General features: G+C 40.2%; 1 protein-coding gene and 1 pseudogene across 3 annotated transcripts in view; both read right to left on the bottom strand.

Annotated features, from left to right (window-relative positions):
• The window catches only part of LOC105502727, a 5831-nt pseudogene extending 2525 nt beyond the window's left edge, over positions 1-3306 (bottom strand).
• Positions 1-12264, bottom strand: part of GRIP1 (glutamate receptor interacting protein 1) — a 318436-nt gene that overhangs the window by 212390 nt on the left and 93782 nt on the right. The gene's annotated exons all lie outside the window — the stretch shown is intronic.

Raw genomic sequence — 12264 nt, forward strand, 5'->3', positions numbered from 1 at the left:
TCTTGTGCCAGTTTTCAAAGGGAATGCTTCCAGTTTTTGCCCATTCAGTATGATATTGGCCGTGGATTTGTCATAAATAGCTCTTATTATTTTGAGATACGTCCCGTCAATATCTAGTTTCTTGAGAGTTTTTAGCATGAAGGGCTGTTGAATTGGTCAAAGGCCCTTTCTGCATCTATTGAGAGAATCATGTGTTTTTGTCTTTAGTTCTGTTTAAATGATGGAATATGTTTATTGATTTGCATATGTTGAACCAGCCTTGCATCCCAGGGATGAAACAAACTTGATCATGGTGGATAAGCTTTTTGATGTGCTGCTGGATTCGGTTTGCCAGTATTTTATTGAGGATCTTTGCATCGATGTTCATCAGGGATATTGGTCTAAAATTCTCTTTGTTTGTTGTGTCTCTGCCAGGCTTTGGTATCAGGATGATGCTGATCTCATAAAATGAGTTAGGGAGGATTTCCTCTTTTTCTATTGATTGGAATAGTTTCAGAAGGAATGGCACCAGCTCCCTTTTGTACCTCTGGTAGAATTCGGTTGCGAGTCCACCTGGTCCTTGACTTTCTTTGGTTGGTAGGCTATTAATTATTGCCTCAGTTTCAGAGCCTGTTATTGGTCTATTCAGGGATTCAACTTCCTCCTAGTTTAGTCTTGGGAGGGTGTATGTGTCCAGGAATTTATCCATTTCTTCTAGATTTTCTAGTTTATTTGTGTAGAGATGTTTATAGTATTCTCTGATGGTAGTTTGTATTTCTGTGGGATCGGTGGTGATATCCCCTTTATCATTTTTATTGCATCTATTTGATTATTCTTTCTTTTCTTTATTAGTCTTGCTAGCCATCTATCAATTAAAAGCAGCTCCTGGATTCATTGATTTTTTAAACGGTTTTTTTGTGTCTCTATCTCCTTCATTTCTGCTCTCATCTTAGTTATTTCTTGCCATTAGCTAGCTTTTGAATGTGTTTGCTCTTGCTTCTCTAGTTCTTTTAATTGTGATGTTAGGGTGTCAATTTTAGATATTTCCTGCTTTCTCTTGTGGGCATTTAATGCGATAAATTTCCCTCTACACACTGCTTTAAATGTGTCCCAGAGATTCTGGTATGTTGTATCTTTGTTCTCACTGATTTCAAAGAACATCTTTATTTCTGTCTTCATTATTTACCCCGTAGTCATCCAAAATTGACCACATAGTTGAAAGTAAAGCACTCTTCAGCAAATGTAAAAGAACAGAAATTATAACAAACTGTCTCTCAGACCACAGTCCAATCAAATTAGAACCCAGGATTAAGAAACTCACTCAAAACTGCACAACTACATGGCAACTGAATGTCTCTGATTCTTAAGTTGAAAGTGACATCCTTCTAAAGGCAGTGGGATTCATATTTTTTCTGATCTTTCAACTTCTTATCTTCTTGATTATAGACATCTTCTTGGTATCTAAAAAGACTGCATTTTCCCCTGTTGCATGTTTTGCATACATTACACCATTCCATTCCCCTTCAATTGAGTAAAAGGCTTCTCATCATTTGGAGAAAAAAAAATCACAGTGGTAATTCTGTGCTTCCTTTCCCCAGAGAAAGGTTCAGTGTGGAAGATGATATTTGCATTATCACCAGTTTTGGAATAATTAATATTGCTTCTCCTCCTGGTTCCATTCGGAGCACTGTGAGGATAGACCATCCTTAAACACTGGGGAATGTGAGGATGTAATGTTTCTCATAATTTAAACACAAGACACAGGGCTTGTGGCCCCACCCTATGTTGTTTATCCCAATTGACATCCTAAGGAATTTTGATTAGGTCCAGATATCAGAAATGAATTGAATCTTTTTGATAAACACTCAGCATAAAAGGCTGAAGTAGGTAGATGATGGGAAATCTGTTCAGCCACAAATTTTACATTGTTTTTGGAAACCCAGGGAACTAGTCCTTCTAAAACTAGCCCTTTGTTTTCTTTGGTATCATTTGGTAATGTCCAGTGACACTGAAAGATCTTGCTAAAATGGCTTTTTGGTAATCGATTCTTTCCTTCTTGCATGAATGGCTGAGAGGCACCATTTCATATTCTGAACCATTCAATCCCTGGTCACCAATGTTCGCAAAAAGGTTGGATATACAAAAAACGTCTACATATGCTTCTAAAAGAGATCCTCTTTCAAGCAAAAAATGTTGGAAGAACTGCTTTAGTAAGATCTATACTAACCCTAACCTGTGACTAGAGGTACGTGACAACGCTCTTATGTTCCTCCATGGACCTTTCCTTCTCCTCGTCAGCTCTCTCATCAGGTGAATCAAATGAGTCAGCATCACTTGTTCCATTGGATGTGAAAGAATTAAATGATTCTGTGCTATCTGGGCACTTTAGTCTGTTTTCCGCACTGTCATGTGTCAAGATTGAGGCAGATTCAGAAGAATCTATTAAGTGCTTTGGGGATGAGCCATGTTGATGACATTCATCAGCATTGTAGAATTCATCTTCACTGCTGGAATAAGAGAACTCTGGGACTGTATTTAGAGAAGCCATTGGCATGGCTTGGAGAAGTTAAGACTGCTACTAGGTGGTGAACGGTCACTGCCTCTACTATTTGGTGTTGGAGTCTAATGGTGTCCCAAGGTAACTAGTACAGGTCCAACTGGTCAGGAAGATGAAGTCTGCTCTGTCTTATGCAGTTGAGTAGGTTCCGGAGGTGAGACAGTCTGGGAAGGCATTGTGCTGATCACGGGTTCCAAGGGACTAGGTTGATACATTGCATCTACAAGATTAATAGTACTTATAATTCTATCTGTGTGCTTCTCAGCATTATTCTGGTCTTTAGCAATCTGCATCAACACAGTGCAGTGTTTAATTGATTCTACCATGCTATTTGCTTCTCTTTAAGAGTTTCAATTTTCTTTCTCTATTTATTATCTTTGCAGTTTTGAAGATTGTGATCAAAAAACTTTAATTGTTCTATCAAGATTTGTAGGTAAGCATCAGCCTCTGGCGCGGTGGTTCATGCCTGTAATCCCAGCACTTTGGGAGGCTGAGGTGGTTGGATCACGAGGTCAGGAGTTCAAGACCAGCCTGGCCAAGACGGTCTCTACTAAAAATACAAAAATTAGCTGGATGTGGTGGCAGGCACCTGTAATCCCAGCTACTGGGGAGGCTGAGGCAGGAGAATTGCTTGAACCCAGGGGATAGAGTTTGCAGTGAGCTGAGATTGCACCACTGCACTCCAGCCTGGGTAACAAAGTGAGACTCCATCTGAAAAAAAGAAAAGAAAGCTTCCTGTCAAAGTTTTGGACACCAGGAGCAAATCCTGAATCCAAATCTCTGGAGGTGACAGGAAGGAGGCAAGGAAAGCGTGACATCTGAGCCCATAGCCTGGCCTTGGACAGGCACCAGGGACTGTGGTACTGAGGGGTGGAGGTTGGCCCTCTCCCAGACCCTCAGGTTATACTCACCCCACAAGTGTCGGCCAAGAAAGTCATTTGCAAGACCCTAACACTCTGTGCCTCCAGGAGAGGGGGCTGGGGACTGCTTCTGAGCACCCCTTTTCCTTCCCCACTTGATTGGATCCTCATTTGGCAAGTTTTGATACTTTTGCTTCTTGAACTTATGGAAAAGTGTCAACAGAACATTTTAGACAACAGTATATATTCCTTCCTCAGGTTTATTTCAGGTTTTATTTGTTTTCAGGTTTATTTCCTGAAACTTCAAGGAGTTATATTTATCCAATGATATCACCAGGAACTGTAACCAAGTTAAGTGCATGCACAGGCAATAATAATAATATCATGATTATCACATGTCTAAGAGCAACTATAAAATGCATCCCAGTTTCACGGTTGTTAAAATGTGTATGTTGGGGGGTAGTTTGTAGGCAATGTATGTATGTATGTATGTATGTATGTATTAGAGACAGGGTCTTACTCTGTCACCCAGCCTGGAGTGCACTGGTATGATCTAGCTCACTGCAACCTTGAATTCCTGGGCTCAAGTGATCCTCCAGCCTCAGCCTCCTGAGTAGCTGGGATTACCGGTGCATGCCACCACGCCTGGCTAATTTTTAAATTTTTTGTACAGATAGAGTCTTGTTATTTGCTCAGGTCAGTCTCAAACTCCTGGCCTCAAGTGATCCTCCTGACTCAGCCTCTGAAAGTGCTAGGATTAGAGGCATGAGCCACCACACCGGGCCTCAACTAAAATTCTTCCAGGGAAGATAGAGACCAAACGGGCATATCTCTAAGTCCTAGGTCCCATCTTCAGCTACACTAGTCAGTTTTTCCCTCTTATTCCTCCACATAAGATTTTGAAAAGAGGTTTCTACTGCTAAAAAAACAAGTGTGAACCCCTGTCAGGTGAGAGGTATGGCCATTTACAGCTTTAGCATTCTGTACGTCTGTAATAATGCTGCACAGGCTAAGTGACTGAGTCTTTAATTTCTGGGACCTTAACTGGCACAGGCTTCTTCCAAAGTCTTGGGAGGCATCCTAGCAATGTATTCACAGCATCATATGGTTTTGTCAAATTCGAAAAATTATATTTTTGTATTTTTTTTCTTAAAGAGCCCCCTCCCCTCAAATTGTATAAACTTGAGGCAGCACAAAACCTAGGTCTTCCTTTGATCATACAATTGTATATCCAGAGAGCACTTAAGTTGGCCAGAAGAGTCACATACATTTGATTCTCACAGAAACCCAGGATCCTACAAATGAAAAATCTGAAGCTTTTCAAGGTTAGACAACTTGCCTAAGGACAGGTATCAGGCAAATCCTTTTGCGAGGACTTAAAACTCTAACTTCAGTTCTCACTCCACATTCAGTCTTCTTTCTGCACTATCACTTTGGTTAACATGGGTTGTGTTGGCTTGACCAGGTTGCCAAAGTGACTTTTATCAAAAAAGAGTTCTGAATTCTAATTAAAAGTTCTAAGACTATTTTTCTTTTATTTTGAATGTAAACATGAAACTGCAAAATCAATTGTAGCTCAAGTAGCCTGTGAAAGTCACTTTCACACAATGTGTAAAAGAATATTTACTGATTTGTATTGAGTAAACGACCTGCCAAACCCTCACTTGGGAGGCCACACCAGTTCCAGAGAATAACAACTTTGTATTAAAATTCCAGAGAAATATGCCTGCTGAGTATCTTTTTTGTTGTGTTTAATCTTTGTTAAGCTCAGTGATACATGCACATATAAGAACATATTTTTCTCATATCTGAAATCTGGATACATATTTCCTGAAAATGTATTACTACTCCTTTATTTTTTTCATTGCATATTTTCCTTTCACAGATTCATCATGTAGTCTGAATATAATACCCACTCTTGTTATCAAGCACAAACAGAAAAGAGGACAGTTTCCCTTTAAAAGCACAATGCCCTACTGATGCCTTTAAAAGTCATTAAAGAATATCTCACAAAGCCCATGAGAGCATTACAGTAATTGCTTCCCTTACCTAGGTGAAAAAGGACATATCTGTCAAATAGAAAAGTGCAGAAGCAATTAACACCTTAATACTCTACTGGGAAATTGCCTGAATTAAAGAAATAACAGAGATGCTGCATGGTTATTGTATTTCTAATGTTTAGTTACTAACATGACTGTCCTCAGTCATTTCCATTTACTTTCCCCAGCACAACAGGGCTCGGAGTTAGGTATGGGCACGGCAGAGGGTGTCTTTGGGTGTTTGCATATCAGGCACATATGGTTCTTCAGTCACATGTTTCAGAGGCTGAATGCAGAAGTAGGGCTGGCGTATGCACTTATGAAATCAATATGTAAGGATACATATGTTTTAAATCAACTTTTCAGGCATAAAAACCCCCACACTTCTGGATTCTGTGCTGCCTCCCATGGAACTGCCTTATCAGTCCTCTTCCAGGGCTGGGGTACTCAACAGAGAGTTTATATTTACCAGGCCTTCCACAGAAACAGCGGAGGCACATGAACTGGGGAGTGAATCAAACAGGTAAAAACCCTCATATATCAGCAGCAAGATCTAGAAAGAGCCTAGCAGTCCAATTCATTATCTCTCCCTTTTCCAGGAGATGTTAGATGGTATTTATTGAGTACAGTCTAGGCACACCTATCTGGTTAGAATTTTGAGAGACACTGTAAAAGTAAACAGGGCCTGGGTTCCTTTTCCTTAGGAAGAAACAAACCTGTAGATTGTAGTAAAGGTAAAGTGTATTTCCTTCCTCCCACCCCACCCCCAAGCATGACTACTCTATGAGGGAACAGGGCAACTCTCAAGAATTCTCAGAGAAAATCATATGGGATGTTCTAGTTTCCATTTTTACACAGGTGAAATCAGACAAAAGTGAAAAAAGACAGTATGCAAAAAGAAAGTAGTAATGAACTCAGGACAGTGCTGAAGGAGGAGGGGGCAGTTGGTTCACCTTGTCTGGTGACAGAATAATCTCAGGTGACCTTCAGGAGCTATCTGGCTCAACACCTATTTCCATTTGGTTTTCTTTGCTAGATGTCTACAGTATCCACCCAGTAACGGTCTGGATACCCCCAGTGTGAGAAACTAATCCTCTCAGAAAGTCACCTATGCCTTCTTCAGACAGCTTCCACGGATAATACCTCACATTTATTAAGAACTTTATATGTAGTAGGCTTGACTTGGTATGCATGGAGGATGGTGTCTATGGCAGTTCTCTATGATCCCTAACTCCTGATGTTCACCACCTTTAGATGTCTTCTTCCCTTGAGTGTGGGCATGACCTGTGGCTTACCTCTAAGCAGCAGATATGGCGAAGCTTCCGGATGCATGTTGTTACATATATGCTGAATATGCACATAAGACAGTAGCACCCATCATGCTTACAGTCTTGTCTCCCTTGTGGGCTCTGAGGCTGGGGCTGAAGGCAGCCTCTGGGGCTGACAGCCAGCAAGAAACCAAAGCCCTGAACTGAATTCTGCCAACAACCTGGGCGAGCCTGGGAGTAGATCCTCCCTGAGTCAAGACTCAGTCGAGACTGCTATTCTATTTGACACCTTGATTGTAGCTTTGTGAGACCCTAAAAAGGACCAGATAAGCCGTGCCTAGAATCCTGACCCACAGAAACCATCGGATAATAAACGTGTATTGTTTTAAGCTGCTAAATTTGTAGTAATATTGTTACATGGTGATAAATAACTAATGTTAATGCTTTATGTGTATTAACTCATATAATCCTCATTACACTCTCATTTCACACAATGGGAAAACTGAGGCATGAAACTGAAGCAACCAGCTTAATTCCACACAGTAGTAGGTGGCAGGGCCAGCATTCAAATGAGGCAGGCTAGCTCCAGAGCCTGCGTTCCTAACCAGGCAGGTGTGCTGCCTTTCTGTGCTTAGAAAGTTCTACCTTAAGCTGCTCCCAAATCTGATTCCCTATAGCTTGCCCTCATAGTATGAGTCAAACATCCAAACACAGGTGCTAGTCACAGAAACTGAAAGAAGCAAGCTGTGCAGGACACACATGTACAGGCTACGGATGTGAAACAGGGTGAAGAGCAACAAGTGCTGCCTCCCAGTATTCACCAGCCAGACAAGATGCATCTGTGTTTAGATGGTGACTGCTGAGAGGGTGTCATGCTGGTTGGTGCCCTCTGGCCTATGAGTTCTAGTTCTGCTTCTAAGATCATGAAAGACATGATAATCTCTTTTCCATATGAGTTGAAATATTTCAAACTATTGATCATTTTTCCCCCCCAAATCCTCTATTTTCTCTTACTCACATAAATAGTGAGTTGTTTTTGGTGTTCTCTTTTGCAAATGGTCTTCTTGACACATGCAGAAATATTTATATGGTTGTTGGCTCTGCGTGCTTTCAGCTGGCAGAGATGCCTCATCTTCTTCCTCATCAGCAGGGCAAGGTCAGGGATGCCCTCCACCCACCCGAGATATGGTTCTGATAGGCAGCTTCAATTCACCAATATTCTTTCCTGTCATTGTAGCAGTTTAAAAAAATTATCCAGGTAATAAACAAATGTGTTTTAGTATAAGATTCCAATGAGACAGAAGGATTTGGGCAAAGCCTGAGGGCACTCCTCTGCACTCTCCTTCTACTCCTCCCATCTCAGAGGAAGCTACTGTTAAAATTTGTGCCAACTTTTCGCTCTCTCTTTTAAAACACTAACATTTCACTTAAATTGGATTGAACAACACGAAATGACTTGCTGTTTCCCAACATACCAGTATGTCTTGGAGATCTTTTCATGACATGGCCTATAGGTCTACCTCATACTTTTAACAGTCTTATAAACCTTCCTAGAATAATGACATCCTAATTTGTTTGACCATTCCTCTATTGATAGATATTTTCAGTTGCTTACAATATTTTATTAACATACTTCAACATGCATCTCTGTACAGACTGACTTGCTGTTATATTTTATGCCCAGTCCTGCCCACTTTCATGGTCAACTCCACTCTACTTGTCCTCTTGCAGCTGACTGAAGGAACTCTCTGTTCCCACTTTTCTTTTCCTTTTTTTTCTTTCCTTTTTAAATTTTTTTTAGATGGAGTCTCGCTCTGTCGCCACCCAGGCTGGAGTGCAGTGGTGTGATTTTGGCTCACAGCAATCTCTGCCTTCTGGATTCAAGCGATTCTTGTGCCTTATCCTCCCGAATAGCTGGGATTAGAGGCACGAGCCACCATGCCCAGCTATTTTATTTTTTTTCTATTTTTAGTAGAGATGGGATTTCACCATGTTGGCCAGAATCATCCCGAACTTCTGACCTCAGGTGATCTGCCCGCCTTAGCCTCTGAAAGTGTTGGGATTACAGGCATTAGCCACTGTGCCCGGCCTCCATTCCCACTTTTCAACAGTGAATCAGAGTTGGGAGAGGTCCCTTCCTATTCCTGGTGCCACCCTCTTCCAAACTAACTGACATTCTCCCTCAGAGGCAGTGACTGATGATAACAGTGGTTGTCAAGTCTACTTATATATTTTTTTGAAGCACTCCTTTATCAGATTGGGATGATTCTAAAAATCACCACATTTTATGAGTAGCAAGTACAGTTACATCGTCATGCACAGGTGTGAGTATTATTATAAGATATATTCCCAGAAATGTTTGGAAAAACATACATTTTTAAACATTTTTATTGATGATACCACTGTGTCTTCCAAAAAGTTTATATTCCTATGAACAATTAGAAGTGTTTATTTTTTGGTATCCTAGATAACACTTGAAATAATCAGCATTTTAAAGATTTGCCACTTTATTTATTATAAACTCTTTCTTTCCTTCATTCCTTGTGTCTGAAGAGGAGAAGAAGAGCTCTTGCCACCATAATGACAACCACCTTCATTTAGCCTCCTAGAAAGAAAAGATCCTGGATAGGCTTTATTAGCTTATAGGCAACGTTATCCTGCAAGAATGGTAGCTAAAAGGTATTCAGGACAACTAGAAAATTTTTCCAAGTTCTGTAGTCCCAAACAAAAAGCACATAGGCAAGAAGTCTCTGCTTGTAGAAGTTGGTATAAAGTTACTTTTAGCATTTAGCTGAAATACTGAGCTACTCAATTCCAACGTAGTATCTCCAGTGGCTTCAAAGGAGAAAAATCTTAAAGTAAAAAGGATTGACTTTAAGGTTAAAAGAAAATGTATGCCAAAGGTAGGCAAAATGATATTAAAAGAATGCCCTAGATGCTTAGAATATATTCAAGTTTCTAGAGTCAGATAAAGTTAGGCCAGATAAATAAAATAATGTATAAATGTGACTGTGAAATGCAGATAAAAAATCAAAGATATGTTGAAAGGCTGGAATGAGCAAGCACCTCAATTTCTATATTGAAGGATGCTAGAAATCTTAGACCTCTGAGATATGTCCTGGTAACATTTTAGAAAGGATTATTATACCACTGAAGAATAAGGAAGGTAAACCACCACCATATAGAAAGATAATATATACTAGGTATGATATTTTAGTATTTCAGTGGGACTTTTAGAAAGATCTCTCAGAATAACCTGCAGATGGATGGACTATCATGAACTGAGTGAAAATGATACCCAAAGCCCGTAAATCAGCATGCGTGGGTAAAAGGCAAGATCTCTGCCAGGGATGCTGCAGAGCTCTGTCCCTGGCATTGCTATGTTCAAAATTCTTAACACTATTTGATACTTATCAAATTTGTAGCTAATTCATTGCTAAGAAGAGTAGTAGATATATGTGATGATCAGGAATAGAGACTATTTCACCAAGTTGGAAAAAGAGGCTGACTCACTCGAGAGCTGTGTACATAACTGAAAGAAGACAGCCTTTGAATTAATGGGATTCTAAACTCAAATATCGGCCCCATTGTTGGGTAGACCTGGACAAGTTACCTTAGCCTCTGTGAGCCTTAACTTCTTCATCCACAAAAGAGGGATAACACCTCTGTTTTTTAAATAAATAAGACCAACATGACTTTTGGTACATAACAGATGCTCACTAGTAAGTACTCTTCCTCCTCTCCTTTTCTCAAACATTACTGGCTGAATAGAAGAGAAATAAATGTGCAGACAACTGAATGAAGGGTACAGAGTTGCACAGAATTACACAGAGTCCTACCCCTCAAGGGAGGAAACCTAGCTCTTAAGGGCAATTCATAAGAATAACACCTATACGTTTTAGTTGATGGCAAGTTCAATGTAAACAAACATCATTATTTCATTTAAAAATACAATAATAATCTGCATTGAGACTTACATCCAGATCAGGGGAGCTAATGGTCTTCTTGAACTCTGTTCTTTTCAGACCAACAGCATGGTGAAGTGTCTAGTTTTGACTGCTCCATGCTAAAGACCATTGACAAACTAAAGAAAGACTAGCAGGATATGGAAAACATGTCACATAGGGCAGAACCAAGGAAGGAACATATTTTATCTGGTTTAAACAACAACAGCAACTCAAGGAAGAGATGATAGATATATTCAAGTATCTGAATGACTGACTTTGGGGAAGTTCAGAAAGATTAGAAGAGCCAGTGGGTTCACGATAAGAAACTTCAGTCCATCAGGATAAGGAATGTTCAAGAGAGATGTAAAAAAGCAGGGGTTACTTTGTAAGATAGTAAGTTTCCTGTGTCTAAAAATGTTGAAGCAGAAGAAAGTAGATGTGGAGTTTCCAATAGTGAAAGTAGAACACAAAGGGGAAAATATGTGTATGTGATGCATGCACATATTTTTTTAGGTGTTTATTAGAGAAAGATCAGTAAGAGCACTGCGAGTTCCACTCTATCATTCTATTTCATCATTGTGTAAGGGTTGATTTATAATATTGATGAGATCCTAAGGCAGGTGATGAAAGGAGACTCTTTAATTTGACAAACATGGGCTGCACCCTGCTATGAACCCTACTGGGCAAAACTTTGTGGGAGAATTTTTAATAAAGATACATTTTCAGCTGGGTGCAGTGGCTCACGCCTGTAATTCCAGTACTTTGGGACGCTGAGATGGGAGGATTGCTTGAGCCCAGGAATTCAAGACCATCCTGGGCAATATGGCAAGACCCTGTACCTACAAAACATTTTTAAAAAAATTAGCTAGGCATAGTGGCATGTGCCTGTGGTATCTGCTACTCAGGTGCTGAAGTGAGAGGATGACTTGGGCCCAGGAGGTCAAGACTGTAGTGAGCCATGATCGTGCCACTGCACACCAGCCTGGCTGACAGAGCAAGACCCTGCTTCAAAACCAACCAACCAATCAACAAAATAAACACACATTTTCTTGAATTTAAGGGACTATAACCTTAAATTAAATGTAAGTCTACAATCCAGGAAAACAATTGCAGAGCAACTTGAAACAGGATGAGTGAAACTGCTGAAAGCTTCAATAAAAATATAAAATATTCTGAGTCGGGCATGGTGGCTCATGCCTGTAATCCCAGCATTTTGGGAAGCCGAGGTAGGTGGATCAAGTGAAGTCAGGATTTCAAGACCAGACTCACCAATATGGCGAAATCCTGTTTTTCTTTTCTTTTTTAAACACATTTTGCAAAAATACAAAATTAGCCAGGCATGGTGGCACATCTCTGTAATCCCAGCCACTCGGGAGGCTGAGGTGGGAGAATCATTTGAACCCAGGAGGCAGAGGTTGCAATGAGCTGAGGTCACGCCATTGCACTCCAGCTGGGGAAACAAATAAAATAAAATATTCTGGGTGTTATAAAAAATGATTATGGAAGGGAGAAGTAAGGGGAGAGAACCCAGAGGAATGGAATACGCTATATGGGAATGTCATGGGCATCAGCATTAGACAGGTTAGTTTAATTTGTCCCTTTTTAATTTGAGGA

Source organism: Colobus angolensis, unplaced genomic scaffold (assembly GCF_000951035.1).
Source record: "Colobus angolensis palliatus isolate OR3802 unplaced genomic scaffold, Cang.pa_1.0 Scaffold80, whole genome shotgun sequence".
Lineage (NCBI taxonomy): Eukaryota > Metazoa > Chordata > Mammalia > Primates > Cercopithecidae > Colobus > Colobus angolensis.